This window comes from Oncorhynchus tshawytscha, linkage group LG33 (genome assembly GCF_018296145.1).
Source record: "Oncorhynchus tshawytscha isolate Ot180627B linkage group LG33, Otsh_v2.0, whole genome shotgun sequence".
Taxonomy (NCBI): domain Eukaryota; kingdom Metazoa; phylum Chordata; class Actinopteri; order Salmoniformes; family Salmonidae; genus Oncorhynchus; species Oncorhynchus tshawytscha.
The window spans coordinates 6215382-6231699 of record NC_056461.1 but is presented as its reverse complement, the minus strand read 5'-3'; the positions used below and the strand labels follow the sequence as shown (position 1 = coordinate 6231699).

At 41.8% G+C, this 16318-nt stretch overlaps 1 protein-coding gene across 2 annotated transcripts in view; it reads left to right on the top strand.

The window, feature by feature from the left end:
* The first annotated feature begins 8594 nt into the window (after nucleotides 1-8594).
* Nucleotides 8595-16318, top strand: part of LOC112230791 (tenascin) — a 52634-nt gene continuing 44910 nt past the window's right edge. The window contains exon 1 of one of the 2 annotated variants that reach the window (XM_024397091.2): nucleotides 8595-8930. The gene's annotated coding sequence lies outside the window, so the exon portion shown is untranslated. The remainder of the gene's footprint in view (nucleotides 8931-16318) is intronic. The other variant, XM_024397090.2, reaches the window with a different exon arrangement.

The window sequence follows — 16318 nt, the reverse complement described above, 5'->3', positions numbered from 1 at the left end:
TTAACATGAGACTTCAATATTCCAAGGTAAGAGGTTTTAGGTTGTAGTTAATATAGTAGGACAATTTATCTCTATACCATTTGTATTTCATATACCTTTGACTATTGGATGTTCTTATAGGCACTATAGTATTGCCAGTGTAACAGTATAGCTTCCGTCTCTCTCCTCACCCCTACCTGAGCACGAACCAGGAACACATCGACAACAGCCACACTCGAAGCAGCGTTACCCATCGCTCCACAAAAGCCGCGGCCCTTGCAGAGCAAGGGGAATAACTACTCCAAGTCTCAGAGCGAGTGACGTTTGAAACGCAATTAGCGCGCACCCCGCTAACTCGCTAGCCATTTCACATCGGTTACACCAGCCATTAGGCTGATAGGCTTGAAGTCATAAACAGCGCTGTGCTTGCGAAGAGCTGCTTGCAAAACGCACGAAAGTGCTGTTTGAATGAATACTTATGAGCCTGCTGCTGTCTACCATCGCTCAGTCAGACTGCTCTGTCAAATTATAGACTTAATTATAACATAACACACAGAAATACGAGCCTTTGGTCATTAATATGGTCGAATCCGGAAACTATCATTTCAAAAACAAAACGTTTATTATTTCAGTGAAATACGGAACCGTTTGGTATTTTATCTAACGGCATGCAATGAACGCAAGAGAAGTGACACAATTTCACCTGGTTAATATTGCCTGCTAACCAGGATTTATTTTAGCTAAATATAAAGGTTTAAAAACATATACTTCTGTGTATTGATTTTAAGAAAGGCATTGGTGTTTATGGTTAGGTACAGTCGTCCAACGATTGTGCTTTTTTCGCAAATGCGCTTTTGTTAAATCATCCCCCAGCGTTGCATCGAAAATATGCAAAGCAGGACACGCTAGATAAACGAGTAATATCATCAACCATGTGTAGTTATAACTAGTGATTATGATTGATTGATTGTTTTTTTATAAGATAAGTTTAATGCTAGCAACTTACCTTGGATTCTACTGCTTCACGTAACAGGCAGCCTCCACAACGAGAGGCAGGTGGTAATAGCGTTGGACTAGTTAAATGTAAGGTTGCAGGATTGTATCCACCGAGCTGACAAGGTGAAAATCTGTCGTTCTGCTCCTGAACAAGGCAGTTAACCCACCGTTCCTAGGCCGTCATTGAAAATAAGAATGCATTCTTAACTGACTTGCCTAGTTAAATAAAGGTATTAAAAAAAATTATAATAATAAATCCCCAAAAAATCGGCAAAATCGGCGTCCAAAAATACCGATATCCGATTGTTATGAAAACTTGAAATCGGCCATTCCGATTAATCGGTCGACCTCTACTGTAATACCTACATGTTTCAAGCAGACCACCATGGTCCCTGTGCCCAAGGAAGCGAAGGTAACCTGCCTAAAGGATTACCGCCCTGTAGCACTCACGTCGGTAGCCATGAACTGCTTCGAAAGGCTGATCATGGCTCACATCAACAGCATCCTCCCGGACATCCTAGACCCACTCCAATTCGCATACCGCCCCAACAGATCCACAGATGACGCAATCTCAATCGCACTCCACACTGCCCTTTCTCACCTGGACGAAAGGAACACCTATGTGAGAATGCTGTTCATTGACTACAACTCAGCGTTCAACACCATAGTGCCCACAAAGCTCATCACTAATTTAAGGACTCTGGGACCAAACACCTCCCTCTGCAACGGGACTGGACTTTCTGACGGGCCGCCCCCAGGTGGTAAGAGTAGGCAATAACACGTCTGCCACGCTGATCCTTAACACTGGGGTGTGTACTTAGTCCCCTCCTGTATTCCCTGTTCACCCACGACGGCGTAGCCAAAACACGACTCCAACACCATCATTAAGTTTGCTGACGACACAACAGTGGTAGGCCTGATCACCGACAACGATGAGACGGGCTATAAAGAGGAGGTCAGAGACCAGGTCAACATCCTCTCCCTCAATGTGAGCAAGATAAAGGAGCTGATGGTGGACTACAGGAAAAGGCGAGCCGAACAGGCCCCCATTAACATCGATGGGGCTGTAGTGGAACGGGTCGAGCGTTTCAAGTTCCTTGGTGTCCACATCACCAACGAACAATCATGGTCCAAACATACCAAGACTGTCGTGAAGAGGGCACGACAACACCTTTTCCCCCTCAGGAGACTGAAAAGATTTGGCATGGGTCCCCAGATCCTCAAAAGGTTCTACAGCTGCAGCATCGAGAGCATCCTGACGGGTTGCATCACCGTCTAGTATGGCAAATGCTCGGCATCTGACCATAAGGCACTACAGAGGGTAGTGCGAATGGCCCAGTACATCACTGGGGCTAGGCTTTCTGCCATCCAGGACCTATACAATAGGCGGTGTCAGAGGGAAGCCCTTAAAATTGTCAGACACTCCAGTCACCCAAGTTAACTCTGCTACTGCATGGAAAGCGGTACCAGAATGCCTAGTCTAGGACCAAAAGTCTCCTCTACATCTTCAACACCCAAGCCATAAGACTGCTGAACCATTAATAAAATCGCCACCGGAAAATGTACATTGATCCCCCTCCCTTTTGTACACTGCTGCTACTCACTGTTTATTATCTATACATAGTCACTTCACCCCTACCTACATGTACAAATGACCTCAACTAACCTGTACCCCTGCACACTGACTCAGTACCGGTGCCCCCTGTATATAGCCTCGTTATTTTTTATTCTTATTGTGTTACTTTTTATTTTTACTTTTTATTTTAGTCTACTTGGTAAATACATTTTCTTAACTCTTCTTGAACTGCACTGTTGGTTAAGGGCTTGTAAGTAAGCATTTCACGGTAAAGTCTACACTTGTTGTATTCGGCGCATGTGACAAATAAAGTTTGATTTAATTTGAAGATGGACCCTGGGAAGGTGAGAGAGGTGGTGGATTTGCCTCAGCCTACATCCAGGGTGCAGCTGCAATGTTTTCTGGGGTTTGCCAACTTTTATTTTCTCTTTATCTGGTGTTACAGCACCCTGGCTTCCCCTGGTCTGCATTCACCTCTACCAAGGTTCCGTTCACATGGTCCTCTGCCGCTGACCGGGCATTCCGGGCCAAGGTTCCGTTCACATGGTCCTCTGCCGCTGACCGGGCGTTCCGGGACCTCAAACACCGTTTCACCACTGCTCCCATCTTGGTTCTTCCTGACCTTTCCCGTCAGTTTGTGGTGGATTCCGATGCTTCGGATGTCAGAGTGGGGGCTGTCCTGTCCCAACGTTCTGACCTGGACCTTAATCTGCATCCCTGCGCCTTCTTCTCCCATCGCCTCAATGCTACGGAGAGGAACTATGATGTGGGGAATCGAGAGCTTCTCACGGTGAAGATGGCATTGGAGGAATGGAGGCAATGGCTGGTAGGGGTGGAACATCCATTCATTGTATGGGCCGACCACAAAAACCTGGAGTATCTCCGCACTGCCAACCGCCTCAACTCCAGGCAAGTGAGATGGGTCCTGCTGTTTACCCGGTTCAACTTTTCTCTGCAACGGTCCCATCCGAACCCTGGGGGGGCCCCAGATAACCAGATGTTTGTGCCTGACGCTGTCCACTCCACGTTCTGGAGAGGGCATATTCCTCCAGGCTTGCCTGCCACCCAGGCTCCCGTCAGACCCTAGCCTTTGGCCTAGTATGGTTCCGGATGTCGCCACGTTTGTTGACGCCTGCACGTTCTGTGCTCAGAACAAGACTCATCGGGAATCTCCGGCTGGTCTTCTTCAACCACTGCCTGTCCCTCACCGTCCCTGGTCCCACATATCCCTGGAATTCATCACGGGTCTCCCCCCCATCTGAGGGCAACACTGCCACCCTGACTGTGGTCGACCGGTTTTCCAGAGAGACACCTACAGATGTCAAGCTGATTCGTTGTTGAGAAAAAGCCTAAATGCAATGAAAATCAGAATTTGTGGAATTTTAAATTTTGGATACTTTAAAAATTAAGGCCAGACACCACACCCTAACAGGGTATCTATCCCCCTTAATCATATCATAATGACCTTTTACCAGTTGAACATTGACACAAATATCAAACACTTTCGTATTACAATTTCTGAAATATCATAGGTGATATCATTAACTATACGCAGATTTGCAAATCACACAAAAAAAATTAAGTGCAAACCAGACAGGATGGCATATCACTGCAGAATGCTGTGGTAGCCATGCTGATTAAGTATGCCTTGAATTCTAAAATAAATCACAGACAGTGTCACCAGTAAAGCACCCCCACACCATCACACCTCCTCTTCCATGCTCCAACATGGGAACCACACATGCGGAGATCCTCCGTACACCTACATTACTATGCGTCTCACAAAGACACGGCGGCTGGAACCAAAAATCTCCAATTTGGACTCATCAGGCCAAAGGACAGATTTCCACCTGTCCAATGTCCATTGCTCGTGTTTCTTGGCCCAAGCAAATCTCTTCTTATTATTTGTATACTTTAGAAGTGGTTTCTTTGCAGAAATTTGACCATGAAGGCCTGATTCACGCTGTCTCCTCTGAACAGTTGATGTGTTTGTTACTTGAATTTCTGAGGCTGGTAGCTCTAATGAACTTACTCTCTGCAGCAGAGTTAACTCTAGGTCTTCCTTTCCTGTGGTGGTCCTCATGAGAGCCAGTTTCATCATAACGCTTGATGGTTTTTGTGACTGCACTTGAAGAAACTTTCAAAGTTCTTGAAATGTTCTGGATTGGCTGACCTTTATGACAAAGTAATGTAGGGCTGTCATTTCTCTTTGCTTATTTGAGCAGTTCTTGCCATAATGTGGACTTGGTATTTTACCAAATAGGGCTATCTTCTGTATACCACCCCTACCGTGTCACAACACAACTGATGGCTTTAACACATTAAGAATGAAAGAAAGTCCACAAACTTTTAACAAGACACACCTGTTAATTGAAATGTATTCCAGGTGACTACCTCATGAAGCTGGTTGAGAGAATGCTAATAATGTACAAAGCTGTCATCAAGGCAAAGGGTGGCTATTTTGAAGAATCTCAAATCTATTTCGATTTGTTTAACACTTTTTTGGTTACTATATAATTCCATATGTGTTATTTCACAATGAAGAAAATAGTTTAAAAAAAAAAAAAAACCTGGAATGAGTAGTTGTGTCCAAACTTTTGAAAGGTACTGTATATATAATTGTACAGTATAATAATTTGTTTTAGTAATGATTGTTTAATGCAAACAATACCAGCAGTTTATGTTTTAAAAATAATAAATATAGTGGCAATCTCTTTTGAAACAATCAAACTGAATGTTAGTAGTTTTCTATCACGCCTCAATGGAATTAGGGGAAAAAAAACAACCTTTTTGTTTTAACCCAGCACTCACGCATCTGATTCAACTAATCAAGCGGTGATGAGCTTAATCAAGTCAGTTAGTGCTGGGCTAAAACAAAAATGTGTGGGAACAAATGTGTGCACACCGATGAATGCCAAACCTTGGATAGCAACCAACATTCAATGACATCAGTTATTGTATTGGTATGAGGGTTTGTTTCATGGTCACCTTGAAAATACATACAACAAGGGTCTTGACTGTTGTGATGTCAATGGAGCCTTCACCTCTGTTCAGTAAAAGAGGCCACGGCGTAACCCCCTAACCTCATCACCAAATAAACTTCCCATGTCCACAGGGACCGTCCCCCTCTCTAGGTCTCTCCAACAGACTGTATCCCCATTGTGCTGAGGCAGCCAAGGGGGACATAATTTATGTGACACTGTTTGTTTATTACATGTAAATATTTATTATGGCCCAATGTCAAACTCTTTTGCAATACTATACTGAAGTTTACAGTAATTCCAGACAAATCCTGAACATACACAAAATAAAAGCACATCCAGAGCCCAATGTCCACGTGTTTTTCTTTATTTGGAATCGAGCAAAACTACTATAAGATTACATATGTCAGCGTCCTCTGCGGTCTTGGGTTAAAGCTTCTGTTTCCAATGTTGTGTTTGCGTTTGTGATACACGCATCTAATGCTTCCACTTACAGAAAAGAGGGTAGTTGGGTGCAGAGACAAGTAATGCGTCTAATTGAAGTTTGTTTGAGTTTACGTAGTGACAGTGCATTAATAGAAGCTCCATTAAATACTGAGGAAAAGGTCATCCCCAAAGAGTTGAGAGTCTTGTATCTATGAGGGAGAAGGTTGAGTAAAATGCAGTGACAGATCTCCACTTACGGCGACTTACTGAACCCTGTGAGGAGCGACAGCAGCTAATTGTGCAAATAAATAGGCTGCGTTTACACCGTCCGCCCAATTTTGATTTCCTTTTTTACCAATCACATCAGATCTTTTCACATCAGGGCCCGTATCCACAAAGAGTCTCAGAGTAGGAGTGTGGTCTAGGAATTTTCTATATAATCTTATTAATTATGATCAAAAAGGCAATAATTAGTGAAAATAATATCTGAATTAGGCTGCCCATGTAAATGCAGCCATAGTGGTGCATTTGGGATCTTTTAAGTGGTACTTAAATCACAAGCCGTCAATTCATGTCTAGTTGACCAGGTTTTCTTTGCAATGCTTCATTTTTAAATGAAACTCTATATACAAGTTCACTGAGACCTTGTGCTTTGAATGGAGGACTGCATGTGGCATCATTTCAATGACTATATAGATCTCTCTGTCCATACCGCTCAACCAGACATGGTTGTGGAAAATGGGTTAATGCCATGGGCACCCAGCTGTGAATGACTCGGTTTTATTTGATGAGGAACCGGACAGAGGTTTGTATCTAGAGTGGATGGAAACGTCTGTCTGAGTCTATGGAAACAATGTCAACCTGTCTTCATATATGAACGTCTTATCCAAATAAAGATGTCAAGTTTATGACAATGGCTATTCGAGACCTATGACAGTCAGTCAGTTCTCATTAGCAGGTTGACGTGCCAGGTCTTTTTTTCATGATATGTCACAATCAATTGCTACAGCGTTTACGTTCAAAAGGGTGCCATTGATTAGATAACCATCACAATGCTTTTGGATAATACAATTATCAGAGGGAAAAAATAAATCCTCAGGGATGTGTTCTGCTACCGACTTTGTTATGTTAATTACGGAGAATAAATGTACAATATAATGCGAAATGTGGAATTTGGCTCCCTTTTGGAGATCATCATTGGGGCATTCGCTGTTTCCCTTAGCTTGGCTTACACGCAGAAGTCCTCTGTTAACAAGCGTGTCAATTTGAGACAGCTTTTTTTTTACCATATCAAAAACGTGAAGCTTTACTGTACAAGAGCAGCACACTGCCATAATAATTATTATACAGTATATACCTATAGGAGTGGATTATGATGAGATGTGTCCACCCAATGCACAAGTAAAAGTTATCACATTTCATTCTCCTTTTGCCTAATGCCTCCCTCCTAAATATACTGTAGAAATAAATAAACTACAGTATAAATGAACTACAGTGACCCCCCTAAGACTTAGCCTACAGTTACAATACTATATACTGTCCTAATGGCATGTGACCTATCCAGCATTTACATGTCAACTAACTGTGTCCATCGGATGTGGACTTATACAGTATATGGGGGTTGGCTGGGTTGCATTTTACAGCCCAAATCACCGACACCAAACACCAGTCATATTCCCATAAACTCAGCTTTTACCCCATTCCCCAATGCTTCGACACAACAGCTAGAAATGTGTCTGTTTCCTGCCTTCTTCAGTCACACAGCATCTGTTAAATTAATGAAAGTCTAACTCTGTCAGACAGAAAACACCTCAGTCAGGACCAGAGATGACGAGGGAAGAAAATCACCTATAATTTTATCCTGATTTTGTCCTGATAGATTTTAGTTGTTTTACAAGGGGCAGCTACACACCAAGGAGGGAGAAGATGAGCAGTGGGCGTATCAGAGGGAGAACCAACCTTGGCTGCCACCTGGTGTGTCTGTCGGTCGGTCGGTTTGTCTGTCTGTCTGTTTTTGTGTTTGAGGAATTGCCTGGCGACCTGTGGTCAGTGGGAATGGACACTAGTTGCCACGGTGCCATTGAAAGCCTTGCTTTGTCACAGGTCAAGAGGCAGTTGGTGTGTCATGGGTAGGATTTTCAACATAATGATTGGAGGACAATCATGCATTCATAGATGTGTTGCTTTGTGTCTTAGATATTAATCAGACACGTAAGTGAGAGCTGATTCTTTTAATAACCCCTTTGTGTTTGTTACCAGATTGAATTTTGACTAACTTTGCCTATACAGTGGTACTGCTCTACGTCTTTACTGTGACCCCTCAAAATAATGACTTCCTCCCTCCTTCCCTCATTCCCCTGTCTTGCTCCGTCTAATTTTCTCTTCCACACAGTCACTCTCTCCCTCTTTTTCACTCTTTGTATGGCGTTGCCAGTAGGAACAACGGCATCCCACTTCAAGGCAGCAGTCCAGCTACATCCAACAGTAAGAAAGAGGGAGGGAGGGAGGGAGGGAGGGAGGGAGGGAGGGAGGGAGGGAGGGAGGGAGGGAGGGAGGGAGGGAGGGAGGGAGGGAGGGAGGGAGGGAGGGAGGGAAAGTGTCTGCTATTTAAGGGCTGTAGTTGAGGAATGGGGGTTTGAACAGAAGGCTCCTCTCTCAGTTTAAAAGGCATTTTCTCCTCCTCTCCTCTTTCTTTCCCACTCTCTCTCTCTTTAGCTCTGACTCGGTGCTCAGACTTGGTGACAAGAGCAGTAGGCTGAGCTGTCAGGGCAGAAGAAACAGTGAGAAAATTGATTTTTTTTGGAATAGAAGTGTCATCTGGTTAGAAAACAAGGAGAGAGGTGGCGGAACTGCCTTCAAGGTGGACATCCTTTCATCCCCCTTTGCTGAAAGTGTTGGGTTCCAATGAGGCAATTCGTGTGAGCTGCCAAAGGCTGTGGTGTAGTAGCTCTGAACTGTCTGGTCTGCTAAAGGTAAGAATGAGAGATTGATTGATTTATCTGCATGAAACTGATCTTGGATCTTTGAATGAGTTGCTGCTATTATTTGGATAGTTTGTGACTAATGATTACTGTGTCCTTATTTTGAAATTGCAAATGAGATCTTTTCTATCTTCTTGACAGTTGTGGTTATTGATGACGTGCTCAAACCATGTGAGACTTAAATGTAATGTGTTTAATTGTTCCTGGAGATTAGATTACATTATTTGTTGATTTTTTGGGGGGTTATTAAGGTCAAACCCTTCATATCATACTCAATTAAATAGTCTAATTCATTTTGACGTCTTTAAAGGTAATTGAATAACGTCAAAAAGTACAAGTGTGTGGTGTGAAATGGAAATGTTTAATTTTTTTTGCATATCCTACTCCCCCGAGACACTTTCAGAGAGGGGGGTCATGGCCAGGGATTAGCAGTGGTGTAAAATACCTAAGTAAAAATACTTGAAAGTACTACTTAAGTTTACTATTTATATTTTTGACTAGTTTTACTTTTACTTCACAACATTCCTTTTACTTCACAACATTCCTAAAGAAATTCATGTACTTTTTACTCCATAAATTTTCCATGGTACCCAAAAGTACTCGTTACATTTTAAATGCGTAGCAGGACAGGAAAATGGTCTAATTCACAAGCTTATTAAGATAACATCCCTGGTCATCGCTACTGCCTCTGATCTGCCTCTAAATAACGGAAAAATAAAAAATATAAATAAAAAAATCTGTCGGACTCACTAAACACATGCTTTGTTTGTAAACGATCACTGAGTGTTGGAACATGCCCCTGGCTATCCGTAAATTTAAAAAACAAGAAAATGGTGCCGTCTGGTTTGCTCTTAAGAATCTGACCCTTTTTTTCCATTTTCGCCTAAAATAACATACCCAAATCTAACTGCCTGTAGCTCAGGACCTGAAGCAAGGATATGCATATTCTTGATACCATTTAAAAGAAATACTTAGAAGTTTGTGGAAATGTGAAATTAATGTAGGAGAATATAACACATTAGATAATACAAAGAAAAAAACATGTGTTTTTTGACCATCATCTTTGAAATGCAAGAGAAAGGTCATAATGTATTATTCCAGCCCAGGCGTAATTTTGATTTTGGCCACTAGATGGCAGCAGTGTACTTGCAAAGTTTTAGACTGATCCAATGAACCATTGCATATCTGTTCAAAATGTTGTGTCAAGACTGCCCAAATGTGCCTAATTTATTTATTAATATAAGGAATTTGAAATTATTTATATGTTGATACTTAAGTATATTCCATCAATTACATTTACATTTGGTACTTAACTATATTTAAAACCAAATACTTTTGACTTTTGACTCAAGTAGGATTTTACTGGGTGACTTTTACTTTTACTTGAGTCATTTTCTATTAAGGTAATTTAACTTTTTCTCAAGTATGACAGTTGGGTACTTATTCCAGCACTGGCGATTAGCCATTATTAATGGCAACCCTGCAGCAATTAGGGTTAGGTGCCTTGCTCAAGGGCAGATTGACAGATTTTTTACTTAGTTGCTTCTGGGATTCAAACTACCAACCTTTAGGCCACTGGTCCAATGCTCCAATTGATAGGCTACCTGCACGTTGTGTATGAAATATGAATAAACAGATGTGGAATAATGAGTTTATCATACAACATTTACTAATTCATTCTATGAAGCCAATGTACTTTGGCAATAAATGGGCAAGAAGCAGAATGAACTCAATAAGTATTCAGTCCTGTGATAATATTTATCCAAATACTGCAGCTTCATTGTTTTCCTTCTGCCGGGCTCTGTTCTTTATTTAGCGAAAGACGGCTCTCATTGCTCGCTAAAGGGCACCGATTATGGTTTATAGGGAATGATATTAACATTCTTTATGCATGCTGCAACTTCTGGGTTTACCAGTTTTTAACCAAGGCTGGGTCTGTGTGATAGAGATGGAGGATTGGAAGACAGACAGAATGAGGAGAGCATTAGCCTCGTTGACTGACTGATGAGTGATAGAACATGCACACCTTTGATCACCTGGGGATTCATTTAGCAACCGTGCAACATTTCTCACTAAATTCTGGCGTAAGTGGAGATTCTAAGATTTGAGTGTACAACATATTAATGGGATTGATCAAACAGTTGCACACAACATTTAGTATACACATGTTTTCATTGATAAATCAAAGCCCTACTATATTTGTGCGCTCGTGAACATGCATTTACAACCCCGCCTGGAAAGCGCCCTCCATTCACCTTTTGTGGTAACAAAAACGTCCTTATTTGCTGTATGATTTGGAGATGTTGGAACAGGGCCGTGACAGTTTTTAAACAAAAGCGATCACAATTTTAGAGGTGTGGGCAGAATGTTTTCATCTTTGCAGTGAATTTTTCAAACAGGAAATGCATGAACCCGCCTGTAAAGAGTCCCAAACACTGGCCACTCACTCTGCAAGATTGATTGTCTCCTTGAACTATTTAAAAGTAGATGAAAGGCTACAGCAGTCCACACCTCAATGCCCCCCACTTCTCCTTCACCCAAATCCAAAAAGCTGATGTCCTGAAAGAGCTGCAGAATCTGGATCCCTCCAAATCAGCTGAGCTAGACAATCTGGACCAACTCTTCCTAAAATTATCCGCCGCCATTGTCGCAACTCTTATTAATAGTCTGTTCAACCTCTCTTTTGTATCGTCTGAGATTCCCAAAGATTGGAAAGCGGCGCGGTCATCCCCCTCTTCAAAGGGGGAGACACTCTAGACCCAAACTGTTACAGACCTACATCCACCCTGCCCTGCCTTTCTAAAGTCTTCGAAAGTCAAGTCAACAAACAGATCACCGACCATCTCAAATCCCACCATACCTTCTCCGCTATGCAATCAGGTTTCCGAGCTGGTCACAGGTGCACCTCAGCCACGCTCAAGGTCCTAAACGATATCATAACCACCATCAATAAAAAACAATACTGTGCAGCCGTCGACCTGGCCAAGGCTTTCGACTCTGTCAATCACCGCCTTCTTATCGGCAGACTCAACAGCCTTGGTTTCTCAAATGACTGCCTCGCCTGGTTCACCAACTACTCCTCACATAGAGTTCAGTGTGTCAAATCGGAGGGCCTGTTGTCCGGACCTCTGGCAGTCTCTATGGGGGTGCCACAGGGTTCAATTCTCGGGCCGACTCTTTTCTCTGTATATATCAATGATGTCGCTCTTGCTGCGGGTGATACTTTGATCCACCTCTACGCAGACGACTCCATTCTGTATACATCTGGCCCTTCTTTGGACACTGTGTTAACAAACCTCTAAATGAGTTGCAATGCCATGCAACACTCCTTCCGTGGCCTCCAACTGCTCTTAAATGCTAGTAAAACTAAATGCATGCTCTTCCAATGATTGCAGCCCGCACCCGCCCAACTAGCATCCCTATTCTGGACGGTTCTGACTTAGAATATGTGGACAACTATAAATACCTAGGTGTCTGGCAAGACTGTAAACTCTCCTTCCAGACTCATATTAAGCATCTCCAATCCAAAATTAAATCTAGAATCGGCTTCCTATTTCACAACAAAGCCTCCTTCCCTTATGCTGTCAAACATACCCTTGTAAAACTGACTATCCTGCGGATCCTCGACCTTGGCGAAGTCATTTATTAAATAGCCTCCAACACTCTACTCAGCAAATTGGGCGCAGTCTATCACAGTGCATTCCGTTTTGTCACCAAAGCCCTATCTACTACCCACCATTGCAACCTGTATGCTCTCGTTGGCTGGTCCTCGCTACATATTCGTCGCCAAACCCACTGACTCCAGGTCATCTATAAGTCTTTGCTAGGTAAAGCTCCGCCTTATCTCAGCTCACTGGTCACCATAGCAACACCCACCCGTAGCACGCACTCCAGCAGGCATATTTCACTGGTCATCCCCAAAGCCATCACCTTCTTTGGCCGCCTTTCCTTCCAGTTCCCTGCTGCCAATGGCTGGAACAAATTGCAAAAATCACTGAATCTGGATATTTATCTCCATCACTAACTTCAAGCATCGGCTGTCAGAGCATCTTACCGATCGCTGCAGCTGTACACAGCCCATCTGTAAATAGCCCATCCAACCAACTATCTGCCTCATCCCCATATTTGTTTTTTTGCTTTTTCTGCTCTTTTGCACACCAGTATTTCTACTTGCACATCCTCATCTGCACATCTATCACTCCAGTGTTAATTGCTAAATTGTAATTACTTCGCCACTATGGCCTATTTATTGCCTTACCTCCTTACTTCATTTGTGCACACTGTATACAGATGTTCTATTATGTTATTGACTGTACGTTTGTTTATTCCATGTGTAACTCTGTGTTGTTGTTTACTCCATGTGTAACTCTGTGTTGTTGTTTACTCCATGTGTAACTCTGTGTTGTTGTTTACTCCATGTGTAACTCTGTGTTGTTGTTTACTCCATGTGTAACTCTGTTGTTGTTTACTCCATGTGTAACTGTGTTGTTGTTTACTCCATGTGTAACTCTGTGTTGTTGTTTACTCCATGTGTAACTCTGTGTTGTTGTTTACTCCATGTGTAACTCTGTGTTGTTGTTTACTCCATGTGTAACTCTGTGTTGTTGTTTACTCCATGTGTAACTCTGTGTTGTTGTTTACTCCATGTGTAACTCTGTGTTGTTGTTTACTCCATGTGTAACTCTGTGTTGTTGTTTTTGTCGCACTGCTTTGTCGCACTGCTTCCTGGTCGCAGTTGTAAATGAGAACTTGTTCTCAACTGGCCTACGTGGTTAAATAAAGGTGAAATAAAAAATATAAAAAATAAGATCTGAGAATAAATATGGTATGATGTCGCGCTCCTATCGCACAGCAATTCTGTAGCCTACCCATACTGTCACATGTTTTAAATAGGCTACCAGTCTGTTTACTTTTGAGCATGCTTGTCTATTGAATGAGCGATGGATAAATGGTAGCCTAATAGTTGTTGAGTAGCGCGAATAAACCAGTAATGTCAGAAAAGGAGAGACATAGCTAAAGGCCTGAATAATACAAGTTAAAGAAACATATTAGGCTACATGCTGCTATGGGAACTCCTTACCAATGGCAAATGCATCGGTTTTATCATTAGGCCTATGTTTGAATGTTTTTCTTAGCCTACCATTATTATAATTCCCATGCATTAAAAAAAACATAAATTTCCCCAAAATAACAATACAATTGAAGACAATCTTTGCTGTCTTGTGAATAATTGTCCATCCGTGGGCGACGCAATGATGGTCTAATTTTATATTCGTTTTCCTTTAAGGAGATTACGCAGCATGAGCAGCAGCCTTTGATGCTCTCTTTTCCAGTGTGAGTTGTGAGATAAAAACAGGCACACCGCTTGTCCATTTATTTCCAAATCCATTTGCTCCGCTTAATTGAAATCCCTCCATGCTGTGTGAGTGGTTGATTTTCATGAACTACAGCTCCTCTCAGGTTTACACTCTGTGGTCCTGATGGACACATTAAGGCTGTGTGTACATAATAACTGTTCTCAGCAGTGTTCTAAATAATCTACTAATCACTCCACTAGTTATTAACAAAAAACTTTAAATAATAGCCCAGGCGTTTATTTACTAAATCACTGAACACAACAGGCGCTTATTAAAGACAGGCTTCTATTTGAGGTAGGCGTCTATTTTCTTGGCTTAATGCACACAGCTTTTGCTCATTTGCATAGTTAATTGTCTAATTCCAGCATTCACTTCCAGCATTTTAATCCATTTCTTCATTTCCTGCACTAATTTGTCATCGTTTACACACTTTGTCACATTTATTTTGTCTTAGTATGCTTCTATTTAAAAATAATAATAATCCTTGACAGAATAATTATTATTTTTGACTGTGCATTTTTGGCAGTTCTTACTTTAGCCATTAGAGCAATCATACTCTTTCTGGGGGTCTGTACTTCTGAAGTTGACTGTTTATGTGCTTGACAGTTAGCTAGCAGTTCTCCTCTGTTAGCAGCCAATAGCTAGCAGTTTCTTGATGAAAACAGATGATTGCCATCTTTTTTTTGTCAATACTGAATTATTTAATGTAATAAATCAAACATTATATCTTGTAAACAATGCATGGTAATTAATGGTAATCTCATAAACAATTCCTTTAGACTTTAGACTTTAGACATTTATTTGAAATAGGCATTTATTTGCTTAAATGTGTGCCATCACCTGGCTATTAAAGGGGACAGACTGCGTTTAATTTACGTGTTTAATTTAAGTTTTACAGTAGTCAAATAACATAGCTGTTTAGTACATTTCAAAATCCTTGCTGTCAACCTATAACAGAGAGAATGGGGAAATTCCTCTGTTGGGCGAGATGGGTGATGGGGATGGACAGACCTCTGCAAGGGAGACAGCTGGTTTAGTGACCGGCCCCTTGCCTCAGGGTCCGTCCTGCCTTTGGAGAAGGTATTACCCTCTCAGTTTGAACTCCACTCAGTACAGAAGAGAGAATAGATACAGTATAACTTGACACCTCAAATATGCAGTTTTTGTCTCTGGTTACCATTACTGATCAGCTAGCAGTGTAAATCTGTAACATGAGCTAAACATTTTTGGTGAGCGGTGCTTTAGATTTTTTATACATATGCAGTCATGTCTAGCCTGCTGTATGCTCTCTTTCAAACTATTGTTCAACATGTAGTTTCAGGCGAACACAATTCAGGTGAAAATCGGTATTTTGAATTCATCTGATCCTTCTCTACTGTTTATCTGCCTTAGATTTACCAGAGAACGAAACCAAAACCTTTGATTTACCAGAGACCTTTGATTCACCAGTGACGTGCGGTGATGTTGGTGGCTGAATTGCAAAGTCAGATTTACACACAAATAAACCTTGATGAAACCCAAGTTCACCATAGAACAGATAGCTCCAACAACCAGAATGACACACACACAATAATATTATGTGAAATATTCTTACACACACACACACACACATAATAAATAACGTTCTAAGGAAATGTCCATATCAACAATCAAAAGGTGTCTCATTCAAACTATTAGCTTGATAAATGAAATGCATCAAAGGGCTGTTGTCTATTCTCATGTTCATTCAACAGTAGCCTAACCCGCAAATTGCAAAGGAAAATGTATTTAGGTAAATGAAGTCCATTCGTCTGTCCTTCAGGGTGAACCTCTTGCTGACAGCAATGTAGAAGTCATAGCAGAACCATGTCCGTTATTTGATTCTGCATGGACACGGCAGGCCCACGGTCGTGTGAGAGACGCATTCCCAAGGCCTCCTTTGGTTTCATTTTCACAAAAAGTCATACAAACAGTAGCTGGTAGCAGAGTTCTCCCATGCAAAATACAGGCAGCTCCATCCATTAGGGCATTCAGCCGGTCGGA